Source organism: Monodelphis domestica, chromosome 1 (assembly GCF_027887165.1).
Source record: "Monodelphis domestica isolate mMonDom1 chromosome 1, mMonDom1.pri, whole genome shotgun sequence".
Taxonomy (NCBI): domain Eukaryota; kingdom Metazoa; phylum Chordata; class Mammalia; order Didelphimorphia; family Didelphidae; genus Monodelphis; species Monodelphis domestica.
The window spans coordinates 380,269,678-380,280,417 of NC_077227.1; positions in this window are offsets into that span (position 1 = coordinate 380,269,678).

Below are 10,740 nucleotides of genomic sequence, written 5' to 3' on the forward strand. Positions count from 1 at the left end.
AACTTTTGGGCTCCCTTTGACTCTGGTGCTTGGACTTGGGTATCGTTATTTTCCATGTCTTCTGATCATCAGCTCTTCTGGGTATCTAGGCTTTGTGGGTTTTTTTTTTCTTTTCTGAGCATAAAGAAAAAGTGGTGATAATTTTATTCATTAATTTTCATTCATTCATTTATCAAATATTTAGGGGGCATTTCCTATACCATTCATTCTTTTATCAAATGTTTGGGGCATTTCCTATACCATTCATTCATTCATCAGATATTTGGAGACATTTTCTACCCATAAAGTATTGTGCTGAATGAAGGAGAAACAATGGTTAAATAAACCAGACTCCGTGCTCTTCTGAGGGCTCCCTGAGTTTATTGTGTAGTCACAAATCCATCTCAGATAGGACTGTGCCCATATTCAAATTCAAATTCATTCTCCTTCATATTCATGATCTGATATGAGCCTCACTATCCTCCTGAGAGTACATGTTCATGCATTGCTGGTATTTTTACCTTCATTTTCAACTGAAGAAACTGAGGCTCAGATAGAAAAGTACATTGACTTGTTAATAGTCACATAGCTAGTAAACTGATACTTCGATGAGGCAGGATTCAAATCCAGATCTTTGCTAAGACCAGAATTCTTTCATTAGTTCTCACCTGCCTAATAGTCTCTCTCTCTCTCTCTCTCTCTCTCTCTCTCTCTGCCCTTACCTTTCATCTTAGAATCAATGCTATTGGTTCTGAGGCAGAATAGTAAGGGCTAAGCAACTGGGGTTAAAAGACTTGTTGAGGATCACACAGCTAGGGAGTATCTGAGACAGGATTTGAACCCAGGACCTCCTATCTCTTGGCCAAGATCTCTATCCATGGAGCCACCCAGCTATCCCCTAATACTATCCTTTGCAGAAACTTTCCATGAGACAAAAAGTCATTTGTCAATGCTTCTGTCTTGGAGGTGTATTCTTTCTTTATTCTATCATCATGAGGATGTCCTTGAAGCCTGGGATTATTATTCTGGTCTTCAGTTCATGAGACCAGCCTAATCCTCTGAAATAGTTTAGTTAGGTTATCTCTGTGGGTTGGTACAGTACAGCATTCTGGTTATTCTTTCAGGTCAATTTGGACCGAATCCTTTCTCCCTAATCAGGTTTTTTCCCTCTGACCTTATTAATAGTCCTTATTCTAGGGCCCAGGTAAGCCTTCTCATCATGGAGAGTAATGTAGAGGATCTCAGCATTGATGATGTTGGACTCACTGTTTCCAGTTTTGGCTGGAAAGGCAGAATGTTGGCGTGTCCCCACCAGGTTTGTCAGCTTCCTACTGGCCATTGGAGCTCTCATGGTCTGTAATCTGCTGTCCATCCCCTGCTCCATGACTCATCTAGCATTATCTTTTAAGGATAGGCTGCCCCAAATGTATGTGAGGAAAAGTAGTATGGTTTTAATGGAAGGGAGACCTAGATTTATGCCCTGTCTCTGCCACTTATTAGCTGGGCGACCATGGGCATGAGATCATTTAACCTTCTGAATCCCATTTGTAAAATAAAGATAAAAAGTAAAAAAAAAATTTAGACTAGATACCTCACTGGGCTATTTATTATGAAGATAGCAGTCTGTAAACCTTAAAGTACTATAAAGTATGAGTTGTTATTGTTTTCTATCCCCCTGACCTATGAAGTTCCTCATTTCCAGTTTGCTTCTGTGGGAAATTGAGATTCTTTTTACAGGGTGTTTTTTATTATACAGTCCAGAAACATTGATTAAGCACTTGCCCCCTTTCCGCTTATTGCTAGATAATATTTATAACTATAAATAGTATAATTATATGATGTGTAATAATTATATAACATAGTAATATAATAATATATAATTATATGGTAGTAATTATATAATTAAATATAAATATTGTATAAGGTATAGTAATAATACATTATATAATAATGATATGATTTATAGTATTAAAATGTAATAAGTATATAACAGTAATTACATAGTTAAAATACAATGATTATATAATATATGATAATTATATAATTAAAATATAATTATTATATAACAGTAATGATATAATGCTACCATGTCTCATTGCTTCTGGATTAGACACTGTGAGGAAGAGAAGGAGATGTGTAGTTTAGATAAGAATAGGTTCCAGTACTCTTTCATTTAACAAACATTTATTAAATGTCTACTGGGTGTCATTCATTGTGATAATCACTTTTTTTAACAAATGTTATCTAATTTGATCCTTACCACAACTCAGCAAAGGAAATGCTCTTATTATCTCTATTTTAGAGTTAAAGAAATGGAGGCAAATGGAAATTAAGTGACTTGCCCCGGGCCTCATAACTGGCAAGTGTCTGAGGTCAAATTTGAACTCAGGTCTTCTTATCTTCAAGCCTGGTACTGGATCCACTGTACCACCAGCTGTCTGGCAGAAGCAATACTGAACTTGGAGATAAGAAGAAATGACTTAGAATCCTGCCTCAGATGCCTACTCACTAAATGACTCTGGGGTGAGTCATTTTTCCTCTTTGAGACTCAGTTTTCTCATCTGTAAAATGGCTTTAAAATTATGGCAAGAACTTGATTCCCCAAGTTGTCACAATCAAATTTGATCATGTACATAAAAAAACTCTGCAAACCCTAAAGTCCTATATAAATATCAATTTTTATGATGAATATTATTATATCTAGTTTTTATTCATGCCATCATTAATTAATTGGCAAGCATTAATTAAGTACTTAATATGTGCCAGGCATCATCTTGAGCATGGGGGATGCCAAGACAAAAATGAAGCAATTCTTGGTGTTCCCTTTCCTCAAAAGTCTCCCACCTCCAGAGCCCTACCAAAATTCAAGGGGGGTAATCTTCCTCCCTCTCCCCTTATCACACATGGGCATTCTACCCTGGGTTGACTAAAGGACACTTTTTGAGTCTACTTTCCTCTCTGTGGAGCCCAACTTCCCTTTATCTCTTAGTCATAATTAAAATCTGTCTAGCTCTTATCTTTTTCCCAGTCTTCTTTTTCCTCCCTTTCAGGGGACCAGGCCAGTTTTCCCCAGGCCCCAGTAACCAGTCACCCATCCGTGACATGTTGCCACATTTCCTCTCAAATTGGAGGAGGGAATAGGAGAGCAGACTTGATGCTTTTCCCTAGGCCTCTGGGTGCATTATCAGACTTCTTTTTCAGATGTCAGCCCTTTGGACCTAGGCCTCCCTCCTGAAACCCATCCCGTCAGACATGAGGAGTGCCTCGGCTCCAGTTAATTAATATATGCCCCTTTAAAATATCCCCATAGGCTTTGACTGTCCTGACTTCCATTCATCTAGCTGGAAATGGATTAGGGTCCTGTTTGTGAACCTATGGCATGCTTGCTGGAAGGGACTGCTCCCCTCCCCCTCTCCTCCATACCTGAGGATATTTCTCACATGACCCGCCCTTCTGCCCTGCAGCCAATGGAAGTTCTTCCTCCCTCTTCTGGCTGGGGTAAGGGGTTGGGTCACATGCAGCATGCATGTGGGTACAATTCAGGCACTTGGTTTCTAAAAGGTTCACCATCACTGGATTAGAGCATTGTTTCATGGTTCCAGGTGACTCTCTCTCTTCTCTCATCCTTCTCAAACATATCAGAAACCCCATGGTCTGGGGGAAGTCTTGATAACATAATTGTCAATGTATCTCAGTGTGGACCACACAAAACTCACTGATTTCAGGGTTAGAGGATCGGGTTCAAGATCCACTCCTGATATGTATAGACTGTGTCCTTGGACCAATCCCTCAACTTCTGCAGGCCTCAGTTTCCTTATCTATAAAATGAGAGCATTGGACTAAATGGCATCTGAGATCTCTTCTAGCTCTCAATCTCAGAATCTATGAAACCCAAAGTAGGGGAAGAGACAAGAAAAAGATGTATTCTATTCCCAAGTCCTTGACTCCAAATGAGACCCCAGTTCCTATTACTATTCCAACTGTACAGATGGGGTCTCTAAGACCTTGACTGGCAGCCTAACTCCAAAGCACATGGTGGTGAACTTAATTGCAGGAAGAGGGTTTGAAAAGGGTGATTGATGTGAGACAAAAGGATTATGAGTTTGAATTCAGAGGACCAAGATTCAAATCCTAGATCTGTTGTACAACAACTGTTTGCTTGTAACCTCTTCTGGAAAGTGGGGGTAACCACATTGGCACTGTCTACCTAATGTTATTGTGAGAAAAGTTATTTCCTAAACCTCAAAGCACTCCTTGGATTTGAAGAGATTAGATCTAGCCAAGATTTTTTTTTAAACCTTAACTTCTCTCTTAGAATCAATACTATGGATTGGTTCCAAGGCAGAAGAGTGGTAAGGTCTAGGCAAGGGGGTTTAAGTGACTTGCCCAGGGTCACATAGCTGGGAAGTATCTGATACCAGATTTGAACCCAGGACCTCCCATCTCTGAGCCTTCATCTCAATCCTCTGAACCACCTAGCTCTGCCCCCAAGATAGTCTTGTAATAATTATCTAATAGGGAACCAACCATTTCCCCTCTTTTCTCAGGCCCTTTAAAAGTGAGGTTAGCTAGACTGTTCCTTAGGCAGGAAGCTAATTAATTCTCCCCTTGGGCTTGGCATAACACTAGAAGAATCCAGGAAGGGGGCAGAGGACATTCCTTCCTGTTCTCACATTCTTTGAGCACTTGTCTCCCCTGACTTGAAAGGGAGAACCAAGCTCTTGAGTTCATTGACAAAATCCTTCCGATCCAACCCCAAAGGACAAGGAAGCTGAGGAAGAAAAGCCAGTTTGAAGAAAAGAATAAAAACTTTAAACTGCTGTGAATATAATGGAGTAGAATAATTGCTGAAGTCTGGATTTGTGGAGCCAGGAAGGGGTGACTGAGAGATCATATAGTCCATTCTCCTGCCATTAGATGTGATTATGACTTAATTATCCTTGATAGAAAGTAAACACTGAAGCAACTGAGGTCAGAGGAGCTACACAAGGAGGACCTCAGAGTGGTAATGTGTTCTGCTTGGTTGCCCCAGGGTTGTAGGGTCCTGGGCTCTTGTCTAGACCTTTTATTTTCATCAGAAACATCTTGGTGCCTGTACTTACTGAAGGAAAGAAGGTAAGCCACTCTGAAGAGCCATATTTGTGACTATATTTACAAACAAGAACGAAGATAACCTAGTTCAGCCCCTTCATTGTCCAGGAGCACACATCTTAGCAAGGGGCAGAACTGCTATTTCAATCTCACTTCCTTCAACTCCTTATCCCAGTACTCTCTCAATGGCACCAGATTGCATCCTGTTTTGCTGCTCATGACCTAACCATGGCCCCTCCTCTTTAGCCCAAGCCTCTGTGTGGAGGGGAAGCTCAGGCATTGCCTTACAGAACCCAGGTTGCCAAGCATCTTATTCTGAAAAGGGAACAGATTTCACATGGACAAGATGGAAGGACGACTTGTTCTCTCTGGAAAATTCTATTAAAAAGACTAACCCAGACGTACTTTAATATTAATGGGAAATTCCTCCCGTTGTTTATGATATCATTTTAGACTTGTTCTTAAAAAAAGAGGGAAAAAGAAAAAAGAAAAAGCCATTTGTTAGCTAAACAAAGCCCAGACAATTATTTATAGTTACATTTGAATAGCTTGTTTTAACATGGAGCAACTGTCTGAGAAGACATCACTTTGACACTGGCAAGCACCAAGAATAAATTCATGAACATCTTTTATAAGTGTCAACAACTTAGAAAAATAACCATGCAAACAGTACCTGAACAAAGGAGGTCATATTCGTCATTAGTAGAGGGCAAGGATGGGTTCCAAGAGGATGGCTGAAAGCAGACCCAGGTCTTGCTTGATGTTTTCCCTCTGGCTAGGGCAGTTTCTTTGGGCACTCCCACAGTGGCAGGCAAACATTGGTGTGTTCCCACTTCCCCACCACTTTGATGCGTTTGGGAAGCTAAATATCTCCAGATCAGATCATTTGCTTCTTTAAAAACAAAACAAAAAAAGCCTCAGGAATCTCTGAGATATTAGGCTGATGTTTATATATCGGCAGAATAAAAAAAAAAATTCCCAATCTCCTAGCTGGAATGGCCTCAAACATCATTCTGATCCAACCTGTACTTGGTAAAGAGTCCCTGGAATATGTTCATCCAGCATTTGCTTGAAGACCTCCTGTGTGGGGGGACTGACTACCTTTCAAGGCAGCCCATTCCATTTTTGGAGAGCTCTATTGTTTGGGAGTTTTTATTTTTAACAAGCTGAAATCTACCTCTCTACAATTTCCACCCATTATTTTGGATCTTGCCTTCTGTGGCCAAACAAAATAAGTATAATCCTTCATCCTAGCCCATCGGATACTTGAAGGGAGCTCTTAAATCATGCCAAAGTCTTCTCTCCTTTAGGGCTAAACATTCCTAGTGTCTTCAACCAGTTTTTTTAGGGTAGGGTTTCCAGTCCTCTCACTCACTATAATCAGTCTCTGTAACAAGGCTAGTTCCTCCCTCCAAGGTGAACAAAGCTATTTGAAGACTCTTCTAACTACTTTGGGTCAACAGACCCATACTATGATAAGATCAAATTACAGTTTTGTAGCAGTTGCAATTGTAGCAGTTGATAAGCTGGATTTATTAACTTTGGGTCAGTCTTCCTGGAAGTCTTAGTGACTAAATACTAAGTAGATATTTGCTTCTTTTCTTGAGCACTAGACTTGAAATCAGGGCAGCCTCTTTCCACTCCTAGCTCTGTCACAAACTTACTGCATGACCTACTACAAGAGCTCTGAGTCTCATTTTTCTTTTTTCAATATTTTTATTTAATTGATTAAGAAAATGTTTCCATGGTTCCATGATTCATGTTATTTCCTCCCACCCACCTCCCATAGCCAACGTGCAATTCCATTGAGTTTTACATGGAAATAGGTAAAGACCTATTTCCATATTATTGATATTTGCACTAGGGCGTTTAGAATCTATACCCCCAATCATGTCTCCATCGTGAGCCTCATTTTTCTCACTTGCGGAGTGAAAGGGTTTGGACTAGAGGATTTCTTGGGTTCTTTTTAGCTCTAAGATGCATCGAGGTACATGACATTCTTTCTAGCATGTATAGAACAGGGGGCTCCCAAGAATCTGTAGCATACTCAGCAGCTACACCCCAGTAAAACCATCTCAGCAGATGGGCAGAATCAGGTTGAGGTAGCCACAGACCTCAAATTTGTCAGTGGTTAAAGGGGATGTCTGTCCCATGAAGGCTCCCTCCTCACTCCTCCCCCAGCTGCCCAGTGAAAGGGGTGAATAGGAACAATTTGTTCCAGTGGCCACGAAGGAACCTGAAACAGGCTCTGTGAAGTGCTTTGAGCTTGGTCAGACATGGAAGACACAAAGATTATCCACTGTGTCTTGGGCTATCCCAGTCATCCCGACTTTTGTCCTACTTCTGGACTTGGATGACTGGAAGTCAGGTTGATGACTCTGTGCAGTTCTGCTTCACTTAAATCCAATTCACAGGTAAGCAAGACATCACCCTGTGGTATCATTGATCTTCTTTGAAATGAAGGACAAACAATGGGATGGAAGCTAAGGACTTGACTGAGATAAAGCTCACGATTTGCAGTTTAAGGGAGAGGTGGCCAAATTGGAGAATAGAATGAACTATTTGGAGCAAGACAGGGAATAAGAGATACAAGGTGTCCTTTTATCTGTGTCTTCAGTGGGAAAAGATAGTTAAATCAATATTCCTGCTAGAATTAAGAAAAACTGAATAAAGACTGTAGTGGTGAGACTGGTGAGCCAAAAGAATCTCCCATAAAATTAGAACATCTTGTAAAACCTTTTTCTATCTAATAAATGAAGAGGAAAAAGTCTAAATTAATGTGGGAGCTGGGGGGAGGAACTGTCTCTTGAAGGGTAGTAAGAACTTTCCTTCTGATTCAACTTCTCCCTCTACTTATCCCAGTCTTAGAGGAGTCCTCAGAGGTTTGCCAGCTCTAGGGCTTGGGATAGCAGAGAAAGGATGTCTTAGTCTCTTAGAATTAGAAGGAAAATGAGAGATATATAATCTAAGCTTTTTGTTTTCCAGGTAAGAAATTTATAAACAATGAGATAATGACTTGCCCAAGGTCATACAGTAAGTTCTAGAAAAAGATAATTTTTTTTGGTAAAGAACTGTGCACATTTTAATGCAGTATAAATTCTAGTTTTTATATTATTAGGAACAGTGAAGTGGCATAGTAGATAGAATGTTGGACATGGAATCAGGACAACTTGAGTTTATGTCTTGCCTCAGACACTGTTTTTGACCCCAGGAAAAAAATCACTTAACTTCTCTCAGCCTCAGTTTAGTCTTCTGTAAAACAGATAATAGCATCAACCTCATAGGATGACAAACCTTAAGTACTTAATAAAGCCATTATCACCATCATCACTATTATCAAATAGGCTTAAAATATGCCCCATTTTATCACAGAGACAAGAAACACTTCCAATTCAAACTAAGGAAAATTTTAGTTCAGAAGTAAGCAACAAGGACATTCAGCTTGTGAAGAGTAGCTGCCTCTCTCTGTAAGTCCTTGGAATTCCTTTTCACTCTGTCAGATTTAGCCGCTTGTATATCATCTCTCATCAGTATGATTGTCACATCGGTATGATGCAGTCTCTCCTTGTGTCACACCAGCATGTAGAGGTGACCTGGATTCTCCCAAGCTGTGCCAACATAGCACAATCTCTGACAAGTCCTACCAGTCAAGAATGGTTTGCTATCTGTCACCTGAGAGCCAATGTTGCTAAGTTCAGAAAGGCTGAGCATCACAGAGCGGATTGTTGTTGCTGCTGTTCCGGTAGCTAGCCAAGCCATCTCCTAAGGCATGTGCTCCCCCGAGGGGTGGTGTGTGAATCAGTAAGGGATACACTGAAATTGACAAAGTGACAGATTCTTGAGGTAATGATTTGCAAAAGTTCTCTAAGATGAAATAGATGCAGTCAATAACGTACTAAACCTCACTTTTTCATAGCAATAGAGAACTTACTCTTGATGGGACTATGAGCAAGTCACTTAACCTCTCCAGAACTCAGTTTCCTCATTTATAAAAGTTGGTGGTCAGTCTAGAAGACTATGAAAGTCCCTTTGAGTTCTAGAAATCTGTAATCCTATAGAATCCAGCTCCTCTAGGGCTGGGCTGGAAAGGACCCTAGAAAGCACCTGATATACCCTGAAGGGAAATGATTTTGTTAAAGTCACATAGTCTGTCCCTAGCAGGGTTCCTAGGACCCCAGACAAGCAGCACTTTGTACTGTCTTTTGAAGTTGAGGTCAGATAACCTGCAAGGCCTATTATATTGAAGCTATGGCAAGGAATTTGGGGAAGGGATTGGGTGAAATCTGTGGAGTTTGTTTGATTCTTATTAATAAGGTTTGACATTGGTGGTAATTCAAAAGTGAATGGTATCCTTTTTCTTTTTTTTTAAACTAGAGTTTTAAAAAAAAAACTATTTTATTTGATAAAGATCTGCATTCTTTCCCTTCATTCTCTTCCTCCCCTGAGAAAGCAAGAAAAAGAAAATTTTTGTTACAAATACATGTAATCAATCAAAAAGGGCAGCTTGTTAGCACCATGAATAGATTGCCAGGTTTGGAATCATAAAGACTCTTCCTGAGTACAAATCTTGCCTCAGATATTTACTAGGTTTGTGACTGTGGAGAAGTCACTTAACTCTGTTTGCCTCATTTTCCTCATCTGTAAAATGAGCTGGAAAAAAAATGACAAAACATTCCAGTCTCTCTGCCAAGAAAACCTCAAATGGGGTCATGAAGAGTTGGACATGACTAAAAAACAACTGAGCAACAACATCAATGGGCCAAAAAAGAGATATGCTTCAATCTGCGCTCTGAGCCTGTCACTTTTCTAGGGTGAGAAGGTGGGTAGCATGTTTCATCATGAGTCCTCTGGATTAGTCACTGTCCTGATCAGAGTTCCTGAGTCTTTCAATACTGTATCTTTACAATATGGTTCTATAAGTTGGCCTGGTTTCGCACTCTTCACTTTTTGTCAATGAAAGAGACAAGTGATTAAAGTACAAGCACAGAAAAAATGTAGTTTCATATTACAAATAATTTGAGGATGGTGAATGGGGATGGATAGCAGGGCTTCTGGTTAGACTTTCTATTCTTTCAGGATCTTATAGATTTAAAAAGAGAGCAGGAAAAGAATCACCTATGACCATTTGTGCTTGACCTGTTGATACTTCTGGAGAAGTATCTTTGCCAAGAAAACCCCAAAATAGGATCATAAAGAGTTGGACATGACTGAATAACAGAGCTAGGGCAGAACCTCAGGTCCTCTGACTGTAATCTAGTGCTCTTTCCAAGACATTGTTGACCTGCCATCTTCAATTCCAAACTCTTGGAATAATTGTTAGATGTATTTCTGCTTCGTATACCAATATGTAACAAGTTCATTAAAAGATATTTAAAAACAGTGGATAAATGACCTGAGGATCTTTTCCATGTCTCTCTGGGTGATGTTGGGTTTTTTAAGTTTGAGCGAGAAAAAAAAATATTATTATTATATAACACACTAGAATTTAGCTTTGCATTTGCCATTTTGCTGATCAGAGCTCCTACTGTTCTTTATGATTTTGCAATATTAATTTATTAATGGTAGTTTCTCTCCCACTTGCATAATTGTAATTATTGAGTATATTGGTTTATTGGTTCTGCTTACTTTACTTTGCATTAGTTCAGCTAAGCCTATGCTTCTCTGTAGTTG